At 37.8% G+C, this 13,233-nt stretch overlaps 1 long non-coding RNA gene across 1 annotated transcript in view; it reads right to left on the bottom strand.

Annotated features, from left to right (window-relative positions):
- Positions 1–815: 815 nt before the first annotated feature.
- The window catches only part of LOC147166120 (uncharacterized), a 53,464-nt gene continuing 41,046 nt past the window's right edge, over positions 816–13,233 (bottom strand). Inside the window, exons 2-3 of the long non-coding RNA XR_015096409.1 lie at positions 11,148–11,266; positions 816–1,362 (exon numbers count right to left, since the gene is read on the bottom strand). This is a non-coding gene — a long non-coding RNA (uncharacterized LOC147166120). The remainder of the gene's footprint in view (positions 1,363–11,147; positions 11,267–13,233) is intronic.

Genomic DNA, 13,233 nt, shown 5'->3' with positions numbered 1-13,233 from the left:
GTGATGAAAATGTAATGCTTTGACTTTTGAGGCCTATTTTCCAGATTTTTTTTTTAAAATTCACAAATATGATTTGTAAGGAATATTTTTCTTTAAAAAAAAAATCTGGTTTGAAATTGCACTTGTTTGAGATTTGAGGATCTTTTTCAAGGCGAGCATATTGTTTCCCCACAAATGTTTCCCATTGAAAATGCTTAAAAATACATATTTTTGACTTGTGAGTTGTAAGGCATATTTTGCATGACAAAATTTGTGTCAAAAAAAGATTTTCAGGCATATTTCCCCGAAAAATGTCCAATTGAAAATGTTTTAAAATTAACTCTTTTTTTTTACCTGTTGGTTTTGCCTGAAAAATCTGGTTTGAAATTGTTTTAAAATTAACTCTTTTTTTTTTACTTGTTGGTTTTGCCTGAAAAATCTGGTTTGAAATAATAATTGTTTGACTTTTGAAGCATAATTTTCAAGACAATTTATGTCTAAAAAAACACAATGTCTAGAAAATGTCAGAAAAAAGAAAAGAAATGTTGAATTGTTTGACTTTTTGGGCATATTTTGTCTAAAGATTCAAATTGTTTGAGTCATATTTCAATCTGACCAGTTTTACGTCAGAAGCCTATTTCCTCTGAAATGTCCAATTGTTTGAATTTTGGTGCATATTTTGTCCAGCAAATTCACATTGTTTTAACTTTTCAGTCATGATTTAAATTGTTTGACTTTTGAGGCAAGGGTCATAGATTATTTTGGTCTAAAGTTTAAATTAATGTGATTTTTATGCCCCCCCCCCCCCCCCAGAAAATGTGGCTTCGTAGTTGAAACTGTTTGAGGAGTGTTTATCAGGTTGAATGTTTTCTAAGTGCCTGTACAGTCCAAAGGATAACTAAAATCCTGCAAATACCAAAAGTCCTCTGAAAATGCAGTTGAGCTGCCTAACTTGTCATACTTCACATCCACCAGTAGTTGTACTTTTTTTTTTCTTGGTTGTTATTTTATGATGATGGCTTTAATTGATAGGCTGTGCTCTGTCCCTGCTGGAGGAACATAAACAAGTTCTAAAGCAAAACATGTGTTAGTCACTCGGCTCTCCCTACGTATGTGCACGTGAGCCAGGAAAGCCAGACCGGTTTCATTACCAGCCCCATTATGGTTAGGGAGGGTTGGGGGGGGGGGGGATTCATCCCAAACTCTAAACAGTTGCCATGGCAACACCGCCTCACACGACCTCCCTTGTCAACTTTCTCCTAGTTTTCTTCTTGTGGTCCCTCGTCCTGCCCCATTCCTTGCCACACGCATGTAGAAAAGTGGCAGCGGGCCTGTTTTCCCTCCAGCCAGAGAATTTCACAGGGGTTCCTCTCGTCGGTTGCTCTGTAACAAATGACAAGAACAATTGCAATTGTTGGACATATTTTTCCTCGACATTCCAATTTTGAGAGTTTTGAGGCGTGTTTTTCCTGATAAGGAAAATTGGAGTCTAAAATTTTTATTTTTTTATGTATGCATAATTTTATTTCTGTTGTGCAGTTTTTTTTCTAAAAAAATGTTATTAAATTCTAATTATTTGACTTTGCAATTTGATCTCTATATACTGTATATGTGTGTGTATATGCAGTATATGTACATAAATACTACCTCGCCGATGCTACAGCCCCGCCCTTTCTTTTGACACACACACACACAAGCCTGTTTTCCCTCCAGCGATAGAGTTTCACAGGGCACTCTTTCCTGTTTTCCCTGTTGCTCTGTAACACGGGCTGCTTTTAGGAAAATAAACATGCAGAAAAGAACACAGGGGATGAAAAACAGTACTGGGGAGGGGCAGTTGTAATTGTGGTGCTCTCTTTTTGCCCCTATTCTTTTCCTTCTTTCTGTTTAATTTTGGGGCATGGTTGTGAATTTTCAATTCTGTTCTACCGATGTGGAGTTTGTTCTTTGGGTACTTCTTAACACATCCCCAAAAAAAACACACTTTAGGGTTACTTGAAAGGGGGGGGGGGGACGATGCGGAACCACTTTCAAGTGATGCCACTGTCCGTGTTTAAAGGCACTATCCTGCAGAAAAAGCCACACAACCCTCCTAGTTGTCAAAGCTTACAAGGTAAGCAAAGCTGCACCGATTTTTGTTCTGACGCAAATGACTAGATGGCGTTAGCTTCGGCTAAGTGGCGCGTGAATATTTGTGTACGCGCGATCGTAACACTGTGCCGTTAATGCACAACTCGATAAGAATGGCAGACCACCAGCACCCCCCCTTACTAAACCACTTTAAGTCATTAATAACCTTTTCAACACACACTCACGCACACACTTGCATGTGAGTCCAGTCGCACTTTATTAGCAGAGGAGCCATTTGCTTGTCACGGTGATGAAGCGCTTGGCACTGCTGTGGCGCGGGCTACTTTTTAAAGGCCCAGACACCCTTAGCCATTAGTCAGGTGAGGTGATCAATGTGTCTGTAATAGAGAGGAAGAGGAAGATGGCCAAATTGATAGAGAGGCATGAAGAGAAGCAAAGAAAAGAGAGACTGATAGCACTTTTACCTTCACATTCATCAAAGTGTTTGCAGCCGCTAACAGCATCCTCGGCGCATTTATGAGGCCGTGTCAAAACGATAGCGTCTATCGCACATTAAGTGTGTGTGTGTAAGAAGGAGAGAGCCGAAGGCGGGTGTTGCTCCTTCCAAAGGTCATCCAAGTCCTGAGGTCAGCGTGTATGCGTTTGTTTTTTTCGTCCTCCATCTTGTCATCGCCGAGCGAAGGTGAGGAGGAAGCTTGCGGGGCCGTAACCGCCTACAGGGATGGGGGGGGGCGGGGGCTAAGTAAAGTGCAGGAAGCCCCCAAACCCCCTCAACCCCCCACCCACGCCACCCCCTTGGCACCGCTGCACTGTTTTGTCTGTGCCTGGGAAAATGGAAGTTGAAGAGGCAAAAAACTTTTGATAAGCAGGCGCTGGTGGTAAAGGGAGTGTGCTGGTGTGTGTGTGTGGGAGAGAGGGTGAGTGCCAAGCCGAGCAGGAGGGAGGAGAGTGCGCCTGGAAAACATCAAAACATGGCTCTGCGTATGTGTGTGTGCGCATGTGTGTGTGTCCCTGGCTTGTTAACCTGGAGGTCACGGGCAGCATCAGGTGATGAAGTCAATGCCTGGCACACACAAGATGAGAACTGTGGTTTCGTCCATGCAGAATAAACACACACAGGAAATATATACAGAATGTTGTATGATATATACAAGTATATATGGGGGTGATTGATTATAAACATGTTTCTCTTTTGAGGAAAAAAAAATAATTTTAATCCTTCAAGAAAAAAAGGCTGGCTATTCTTTTAAAGGGAATCGCTAATGGAATCTTTTGAAGGAACAGAAGTTCAATCTTTTCAAGAAAAAAAGTCAAATCTTTTAAAGGAAAAAATGCCCAATCTATTCAAGAAAATAAGTTAAATATTTTTAGGGGGAAAAAAATTCCAATCTTTTCAAGAAAAAAAAGTTCAATCTTTTAATTTATAGGGAAAAAAGTTCAATTTTTTCAAGAAAAAAGTCAAATTGTTTAAAAAAAAAAGTTCAATCTTTTCAAGAAAAAAGTCAAATCTTTTAAAAGAAAAAAAGCCTTATCTATTCAAGAAAAAAAAGTTAAATCTTTTTAGGAAAAAAAAAAGTCCAATCAATTCAAGAAAAAAAGTCATATCGTTTAAAGAAAAAGGTCAATCTTTTCAGAAAAAAAGTCCCATCGTTTCAAGCAAAAAGTAAAATCTTTTAAAGAAAAAAAAGTTCAATCTTTTCAAGAAAAAAAGTCCAATCTTTTAAAGAGAAGAAGTCCAATCGATTCAAGAAAACAAGTCAAATCATTTAAAGAAAAGGTCAATCTTTTCAAGAAAAAGAAGTACAATCGATTCAAAAGTTAAATTGTTTAATGGGGGGGGTCACTCTTTTTCAGAAAAGTCAAATCTTTTTAAGGAAAAAAAGTTCAATCTTTTCAAGAAAAAAAGTCAAATCGATTCAAGAAAAAAGTCAAATCGTCTAAAGAAACTTTAAAAGGAAAAAGTCAAATAAAATAAAAAAGTCAATCTTTTCAAGAAAAAAAACATTTTAAAGAAAAAAAGCCCAATCTTGTCAAGAAAAAGGTCAAAATAAAAAAATAAATAAAAAAAGAGAAGAAGTCCAATCGATAAAAAAAAACAAGAGTGTTTAATGGGAGAAAAAAGGTCTAATCTTTTCATGTAAAAAGTCAAATCATTTAAAGGCAAAAAAGTTCAATCTTTTCCTTTAAAAGCAAAATATATTTTTAAAAAAAGTAAAATCTTTTAAAGGAAAAAAAGGTCTGTCTGAAGGTTGTTTATTTTTAAGAATCATGTCTTTCCACAACTAAAGTTCTTTACATTCAAGGAAAACGTGCCTATTTTCAAGAAAACGTTTTACATTTCAACAGTGATAAAATCAGATCAGATGCATTTTTCAGGGAAGACTGAGTTTGACAGGTTTGACAGCCTCATCGAGCGCTTCTCATCTTATCATTTGTCTTTATTGGCTGCCAAACAGGAAGTGAGAGCAAATTACATGCTGTCCTTCGGCTAAACAAAAGCTTTTTTGTAAGCTCAAAGGAACAAGTTGAAGCGAGTTGACTGACTTGGCACATGCACATGCGTGCACACACGCATGCACGCACAAGTGCACACATACACACGGGAAAAGGAAAAAAAAGAATTGCACTACAATTTTTTTCAAGAAGAAGATTTTTTTTAACATGATGTTTACGTTTTAAAGTAAAAAAACAAAAACAAATCAATAACAAAAGTTTTACAAAAAATCAAGATTTTTTTTTTTTGGGCTACATTTTTATAAAAAATTTTAATGTTAAAGGTCATGTTTTTAAATTTTGATTTTTCTTGAGATAAGTCCTATATTTTCCACCCCCCCCCAAATAAAAAAATGTGTATCCATGTATGTAATATATTGGGTTTTTTTCAAGTCATATTCAAGAAAAAAGTTATTTGTAGACAAACATGTTTTGCTTTTTCAATAAAAGTCATTTGAGGGAAAAACTCATATGTTAGATGAAAAATATCTAGCTAGACATTGCATGTTTTAATACATAAAACCTTTTTCCCCAAAACGAACAACATTCTTTGCCCCCCCCCCCCCCCCCCTAAAAGTGTCACCTGCATGTTCTGGCTGCGTTTCAACTAAGCGTAGCCGCCCATCCCTCTCTATCTTGTTCTCTCTTTTTTCCCAGCCTCACACCTGACGGCTGTCACGTCAAGCCTGACCTTCACTAATGGACTGCAGGCTCACTATTTGGCAAATGTCAAGCACAGCCAGTGAGAGAGTGAGAGAGAGAGAGAAAGAGGTAAGAGAAATAGAGAGACAAATTGACAATGCAGCGCATGGAGGAGTAGTGTAGTTGAAACTTGAACTGCAGCCAAAACTTTTTGTAAGAGTAGCTGCGCCGCCCGCAGCTGTCCCGCTAATCTTTCCCACCGCTACAATCTCCCTGCACATCTGTCTTCACTCCGACAACCCTCCCACCCCAAAACCCCCCGCGTACCCCTTCGCATGCCAAAAAAAAAAAAGACACAATTTGGCAAAACAGACAAAAATACAGCAAAAGGTGACAAAAAAAAAAGACAAAATATCACAAATCCAATAAAAAATTGATTGAAAAGACAAAGCAGATCTGACAAATGCTGTAAAAGGTGACAAAAAAGTAAAACATTAACTAATGAAGAATGGCAAAAAATTGCCAAATATTAGGCTAAGAAAATATAACCCCCTAAAAAGCAACGTAAACAAAATTCTGCAAAAACACAAATTAAAAAAAATGTGCGGGAACATTTGACCTAAATATGTGTTTTGTATTTTCTAGAAAAAGTCAGATAATTTTGATACAATCATATTTTTGTGGATTAAAAAAAAAAAATTTATCATAGAGAAAAAGGTTTATATTTTCAAGAAAATATAACGCATATTTTTGGTAGAAATAATATATATTTAAGAAAAAAGTTTTATACTCATGAAAAATAGTCTTATCTGTGTGCATTTTTCAATAGGAGAGGGGGAAAAAAAGTTAGATAAAAAATTCATTCAAGTCATTTATTTTCCACAATTTTTTTTTAGGTTCTATTTTCAACAAATCGTACATTTTCAGGATAATACTTCTTTTTCAAGAATAACATGTTTTCATGAAAACAAGTCAACCGTTGTATATTTTGAAGGAGAAAAAAAATGTAAATATTATTTTTTAAGTCTGAGAGTAATAGTTGTCTAGTTACAAGAATAAAGTTGTGCCGTACATAAAATAAAAAAAAGTAAAAATGTATTTTTGACAAAAAATTAGCACAATTAAATTTTGCTTCTTCCTTTGAAGACGTGCCACCCACTCAGCCGCATATTGCTCGGCTAGTTTTTGTGTAATCCTCCAAACGAAGTAAGCTCCAGTTACACACAGACACACACACACGCGCAGATTCACATCCAAACATCAAATCCCCCCCTGCCCGCCCGCAGAAACCCGATCTCCTTTCATCGCATTTCCAGTTGAAATGTTGAGCGAAAGGCCTGAGAAGGCAATTTGGTTTGGAGGGTTAGCAACTCAAACAAAAACAGCTGAAAAAGAAAGAAAAAAATGCCTAATGAACTTGGTGGGAAAGGATCAAAAGAAATTAGCGGCTGCAACGTTCAATTTGTGTGCGCGAGCCTGCATGAGCAGCAAAAGCGACTGGCAAATTCGCTCACTAGTTTACTAGCAAGTTTTTGTACAACTCAAACTAAAAAAGCCATCGACCTGCGCTTTCTAAAATGGCGTCCAAAGGGACAACAGGATGGTAAATATCACAAGATGATGCAGAGAAAGGTTCGAGTTGCTAGTGCAGAGGTGGAAGTTAACAGCTCGTTGCTAATGGCTAGCTGCTTAAAGGTGCATTGTGCCGTTTAAAAGGGTAATATTAAAGCTTTTTCTACACGCCCTTTATAGAGTGTGCGGACCCTCGCGCTCCACAGTTTCCTTAGGGAGGGGAGGGGCGGAGTTTGAAGCCATGTCTTTGTTTGTCAACTGTGGCTGTCGCTCTAAGATTGTGCACGTACTCGCACGCGCACGATGAACGAGCCTTACACAGATGCTGCAGTTACGCTTTGGGCCAGAGGTGGCAGTCGCGAGTAAAAAAAAAAGTGACAAACTGCCACCGGGCATCCATTACTCGCAAATTTTCGCTATTACATTTTTTTTTTACTGGCACATCCATTACTCACAAATTTTAGCTTTAAAAAAAAAAGTTGTAAGGTCGTCCATTACTCACAAATTTTCAAAGAAATTATGGGAGGCAGGGGTGTCCAAAATTTGCACATTTTCACTTTAAAAAATAGTGGGGCATCAATTAATTCTCAAATTGTTAACAATAAAATTTAATTCATTATTTGGTTTGTGTCTTCATTATCAACAACAAAGAAACCTCCACCAAGGCCTCAAAAAGTTCAACTTCCCGTTCTACGGCTATCTTAACATCTGCCAAGGTGGAATCGCACACAAACAATGCCAACAAAACAATTGGGAGTTTCATCCTGAAGCATCGTTGATTTGAACTTTTGAATTTTGTTTTTCCGCAGAAAGTGTTGTTTGACCTCCAAATTGTACTATTTTTGGATCGTTCCACTGTAAAAGCAATCATGTGATTAAAAACTACACTAGAGGCTCCCCTCAGAATCTACAATGTAGTTAATTTTCCTCCGTAGGCCTGATGATGGTTGTGTTTTGGCAGGTAAGCAGACCCCCCCCCCCCCCCCACACACACACAACTCCCCCCCACGGCCCCCGTGGCCGAGCCTGCCAAGCTATAAGAGCATCAGTAAAAAAAAAAGAAAAAAAGAAAAGAAAAGCTCAGATGGCAACCAGATGGACGCCGGTTTAACAAGGACAAAAGTGCACCACCTCCTCATGTCTCTTGGTTTTTTTTTGCGGTCTTTTCATATTCCTTCGCCGTCTTCTTGTCATTGCTCACCTGCTAAGACAGATTCTTGCTTTTGGAAAACAAGATTATTATTATTTTTTTTTCAAAGGAAGGGTTGAAATGTGCAGCAGGAAACTGACATCAAGTTCATGAATCACTCAAAACTGAATTGGATTCTTGCTTTTGAAACACATTGTCAGCTACTTGTATCATTTTCAGCAAGTGGCAAGATGGCCGCCCCCTGAGATGGATTTTGCTATTTAATTCATATGACACAATATTAATCACAAACATATTATTGTAAAGACTTTGCCTTTAAGAAAGTTTTTTTTCAATCCTAGTTCGCGTTATTTTGTTTCCTTGGTGGCCACAAATAGTTCCTGGGCCTTTTTTTAAAATTTCTATTTTCAATCAGGCAGGCATCATTTGGGGCTACCTCATTTTCATTATTAGCGCTAAACTTTCAAATTAATGGGCATCCACCAGCCACCTGGCCACGCCGCCGAGCCTTGTGTGTTTGGTGTGTGTGCGTGCAGGACATGTCACAGGTGTTCAGGTGAGGCATGTGCAATGCATGATGGGTAATGCCAATGCTAATGGTCGCCTAAAAGGGAGGGAGGGGGCGGCCCTGCATGCTAACAAGCAGAGTTAAAAGCCCCAGAGTGACATCCCTATTAGAGGCTAATGGAGGCAGCTGAGACCCCTACAGACACACACGCGCACACACACACACGCACGCACGCACACACGCACACACGAGAGCACCACGCCCAACAACAAGCCTTGTACTTAAAGCTTTTTACAGGGGGAAGGGAGTGGCCATTGGATGTAGCGAGGAGAGGGGAGGGGTGTGGGTGGGTGTGTGTGTGTGTGTGTGTGTGTGGGGGGGGGGGGGGGGGGGGGGTCTCATGCAATCATCCATCCCTGGAGGTAACAAAGGGTCAAGGACTCTCATTTTTCATGCAACCCATTCCAACATTTTTCTTCTTCGTCGTCCTTCCTTGTGGATTGGAAGTTGCAAGTCAGTCTGAGTCTTCAGTCCAAAAACAACAACAACCTTCATTCAGTTTAATAATTTATCTCTTTAAATATTAATTCGTTGTAAATAATAAACTAAGAAATACTAGTAATATAAGCAATTTTAAATATACTGTATATTACATACAGCTAAATTAACCATAACCATAAGGACTACATTTTAAAAACGAGAATGGATTATTCTATAACTGCCATAAGCTTTTATTTAAAAACCCGTTTGTTTTTTTATTATTTTTTTCATTTTTTTTCTTGTTTTCCTGTACAATACATTTTTGTATTTATTATTATATTATTATTATTTTCAGTTTTTTTAAACTTACTATCTGTTACTTTTTATTCTATTTGTTTAGTTTTTTCAGTATTTAACATTTTTTAATTGTATTTCTTTTTTAGTGATTGTTTTAACTTATAATTTATTTTTTTTCATATTAGTTTTGTTTTCTTGTCATTTTACATTCTCTTTTTCATTTAAAATGGGTTTTTATATTTATTTGCTTTAGTGTTTTTATTTTTTACTGTTAATTTTTTATAATTTATTTTATTTTCTAAAAAAATTTAAATTATTTCCTTTTCTTTAGATTTTGTTATATTGCTTATGTTTTTAATGAACCAATTGTTTTCACTAACAATATCCCTTTTTTTCCTCCACATTTTTGGTGGTCTTTTGTGTTTTCAATCAAAATAATTCAATTATATTCCTTTTTTCTTTAATTGCTGAGTACTTTTTTCTCTTTGAATGATTAATGGTTAATATTCCATTTCATGTCGTGTCTTCCATTATGTCTCGGTTAGTCACACACAAGCCTCATTATCTTAACCCGACAGTGGGACAAACTTGCATTGTTTCACTATTTAATTTTTTTAAAGGGGAAATTCCCCCTGAAATGAACATTCCTGCTCTTCCTGCAGATCTCCTCCTCATAGCTGCCATGCTTCCTGTGTGAATATCTGGAGGACTATAGCTGGGTTTGTGCCTTTTTTTAATGCCGGGAGTGGGGTGGGTTGGGGTTAGGTGGTCCAAAGACACGCTGACCTCCCGGCGGTCTTTGGAATGCCAAACACGTCGCGGGAAACAAGCCGAGCGTTTATGCTGCGCATGAAAAAAGAACACTTGTATCACTGCTATGAGATGATGGGAACATGGGTGGGTTGGGGGGGGCATGGGTGATTTTGGCAATTACTTCTAAGAGGGACCACAATTAACCCTCAGCTTCTCTGTGACTATCCGTGTCACCCCACATTCACATACTTAACCCCAAACAGGGGTTAGGGTGCAACAGGCTCCAAGTGGCCCCTGGCTCTCTGGAGGGGAGAAATCAATGCAGAAACTGGCTGACATTGTCACTTTCTAGGAAGCTTAGTTAGTCAGTTAGTTAGTTGCTTAGTTAGTTGGTTGGTTGGGTACCATAGGTAGTTACTTAGACAGTGAGCTAAAGTTACATATCCAGTTTGTTAGCTAGTTCGTTACTTGGTTCATTGCTTAGTTAGTTAGTTAGTTGGTTGGTTGATTGGTTGGGTACCGTAGCTAGTTACTCAGACAGTGAGCTACTTAGTTACATATCCAGTTTGTTAGCTAGTTAGTTACTTGGTTCATTGCTTAGTTACATAGTCAGTTGCACAGTTAGCTGCTTAATTCGTTAGTTAGTTAGTTAGTTGGTTGGTTGGGTAACATGGTTAGTTACTTAGACCGTGAGCTAATTAGTTACATATCAAATGTATTAGCTAGTTAATTACTTGCTTAATTGTTTAGTTAGTTAGACAGTCAGCTACTTAATAGAATATCCAGTTTGTCAGCTAGTTAGTTACTTGATTAATTGCTTAGTTACATACCCAGTTAGTTGCACAGTTAACGGATTAGTTACAAATCTAACAAGTTAGTTAGTTAGTTAGTTAGTTAGTTAGGTGGTAGTGATGTGGTTTGTGAGTGTGTGTGCGTGTGTGTGGGTGGGTGCGTGTGCGTGTGTGTGGTACTGCAATCCTTTAACAAAGGAAGAGGTGAGGGAAAAGTTCCTTCTTTCCAGAATAACTGATGTTAATGCCAAACAACACAAGACCTTCGGCAAAGATTAGTAACTTATTGTGTGACTCATTAGCTGGGCTTGCACCGTGACCACGCGCGCACACACACACCCACACACACACTTCCTCCTTTTGCACTGCGATACCAGGGCAATGAGTGTACCTGCGCGGCAGGAAGTGAGTCACAGCTGGGGTATGCCCTCCCTGGACTTCCCTCGAACGGTGGATCCAAGCTGGTCCAAGAGGCTCCCCAGAGAGTCAGAGAAGATGTTGGATTGGGTTCTATGGAGCGTGAGATGGATTATATATTATTATAATGAAATATTTTGAAAACAAAAAACAAGTATTGAAAATATTAAGCAGAGAGAATACCTTCTCATACCTGCCGCACATGTTTACAAGTAAATTAATTGATATTTCAAAAAGAACAACAGTAATAATGAGCATAGTAAATTATTTTCAAAACAATCTGTAATTGGACTAATATTTAGTTTTATAAAACAGTAAAAAACAGAATGATGATGCGTCGCAGAGCTTGTTTTCCACCACATGTGCACACAATTTCAATCTGGGCGGCATGTAACAGTAAGCACTGTGAGTCCTTCAATATGGCCCCATGCACGCATGCATACTTGACAGCTAATTGAAGACGGCACACAATTGAAAGTGCATGTGAAACAAAGAACAAAGACTTGAAATGGGTGAAAAGACAACAAAAACACAGCTGCTGAGATGGGAGGACAAGCGCTCAGGTGGGGGGGGGGGCAACAACACTCCCAAGCGCCACTTATGAGGGCAACCTGCAGTCAAATCCTTCACTGCTTCCACATGGTGCTTGCATATATATATATATATATATATATATATATATATATATATATATATATATATATATATATTTTTTTTTATATACACGCACACTGACCATAATATTAGGAACATCCCTTGTAGCATTATGTCGTGCAATTCTATACCACTCAATGAAAAGTCAGCATTATTTTCTTTGCAAAGTGGGAAATGTTGACACAGCTCGTATTAAATTGAGGGTGGGCAACGTATGGCCCGCGGGCCATTCACGGTCCTGGAAAAATCATTTTCAAAATCAAATGTGGCCCCTTGAGCACAAAAGTTTGCCCACCCTGGATGAGATTGTGCCGGCGATGTTGTGGCCTGTGTCACCCACCACCAGCATTTTTTAATAAGTCGACCCCCCCCCACCCCCGTTTCTCCCATGTGTGTCCAAGGTCTCGTTTCACGGGCTTAAATCTAATCAACAAAATCAACTCCATCTTTAACTTGAGCGCCGGATGAGATCTCCAGAGGTGCTGTGAGGGTCCGTATCGCTGTTCAGGGGAAGGAAATTTCCACAAGTGGATTAGCAAAGAGCCAAAAGGAAGGAAGGAACAGATTTGCACAAAAAAGATGGATAGAAGATATTTTCAGGAAGAAAATTTATATAATTTCTACAAAAATAGGTGCATATGTTCAAGAATTAAGTATTTTTCTAAGTGTGTTTTCAGCAAAAAAAAATTCATTGAATTTTTTTTTTATAATTTCAAAAATAAAGTCATGATTTTTTTCTCGAAAAAAAGTTGCTTATTTTGAAGTAAAAGTTTTTTTTGTGCGCTAGTTTTGACATGCAATCTGTGAGGCAACTCTGCTAATTATAGACTTGTAAACTTGTTGTAAAAAGCCTTGTAAGTCATAAAGTTTAAAAAAAAAGGTTGTATTAGGCTTCAGCACCCATTACCAAGAGACACAGATGTATATTTTTCAGAAAAAAAAACCTTTTGTGTTTTTGTGTTTTTTTTAAGCACAACAAAAGTTGCATATTTTCACAAAAAAAAGGTAATTTGTTTTCAATTGAAAATATATTATCTTGGGAAATAAATATTTGTAAGTAAACAGTATATTTTCAAGAATAAAGCCATATTAGACAGTCACACATTGTTGGGATTTTTTAATATCCCCGAATTTATATAAATTGAAACGTAATATATTTTCCAAGAATATAGTTGCATATTTCAGAAAAAAGACTATAGTCAAATACTTAAAAAAAAAAAGTATTTTGAGTGTGCCACCCACTCATATACCGCTCAGGCAGTTTTTTTTTTTTTTTTGCGTAATCCTTCAAATTAAGTACTAAAAGCACAACTGATCTCCATTTAAACACATGCACACGTACACACAAAACGCGCCATAGACGTACCAATCAAACGACACCGGAAAGCAAAGCAAATGCAAAGCAC

The sequence above is a fragment of the Leptonotus elevatus genome, chromosome 11 (genome assembly GCF_054856555.1).
Source record: "Leptonotus elevatus isolate MCC_2025b chromosome 11, RoL_Lele_1.0, whole genome shotgun sequence".
Taxonomy (NCBI): Eukaryota; Metazoa; Chordata; class Actinopteri; order Syngnathiformes; family Syngnathidae; genus Leptonotus; species Leptonotus elevatus.
Note: the sequence above shows the minus strand (reverse complement) of the source record. Positions and strands in the feature narration are given on the sequence as shown.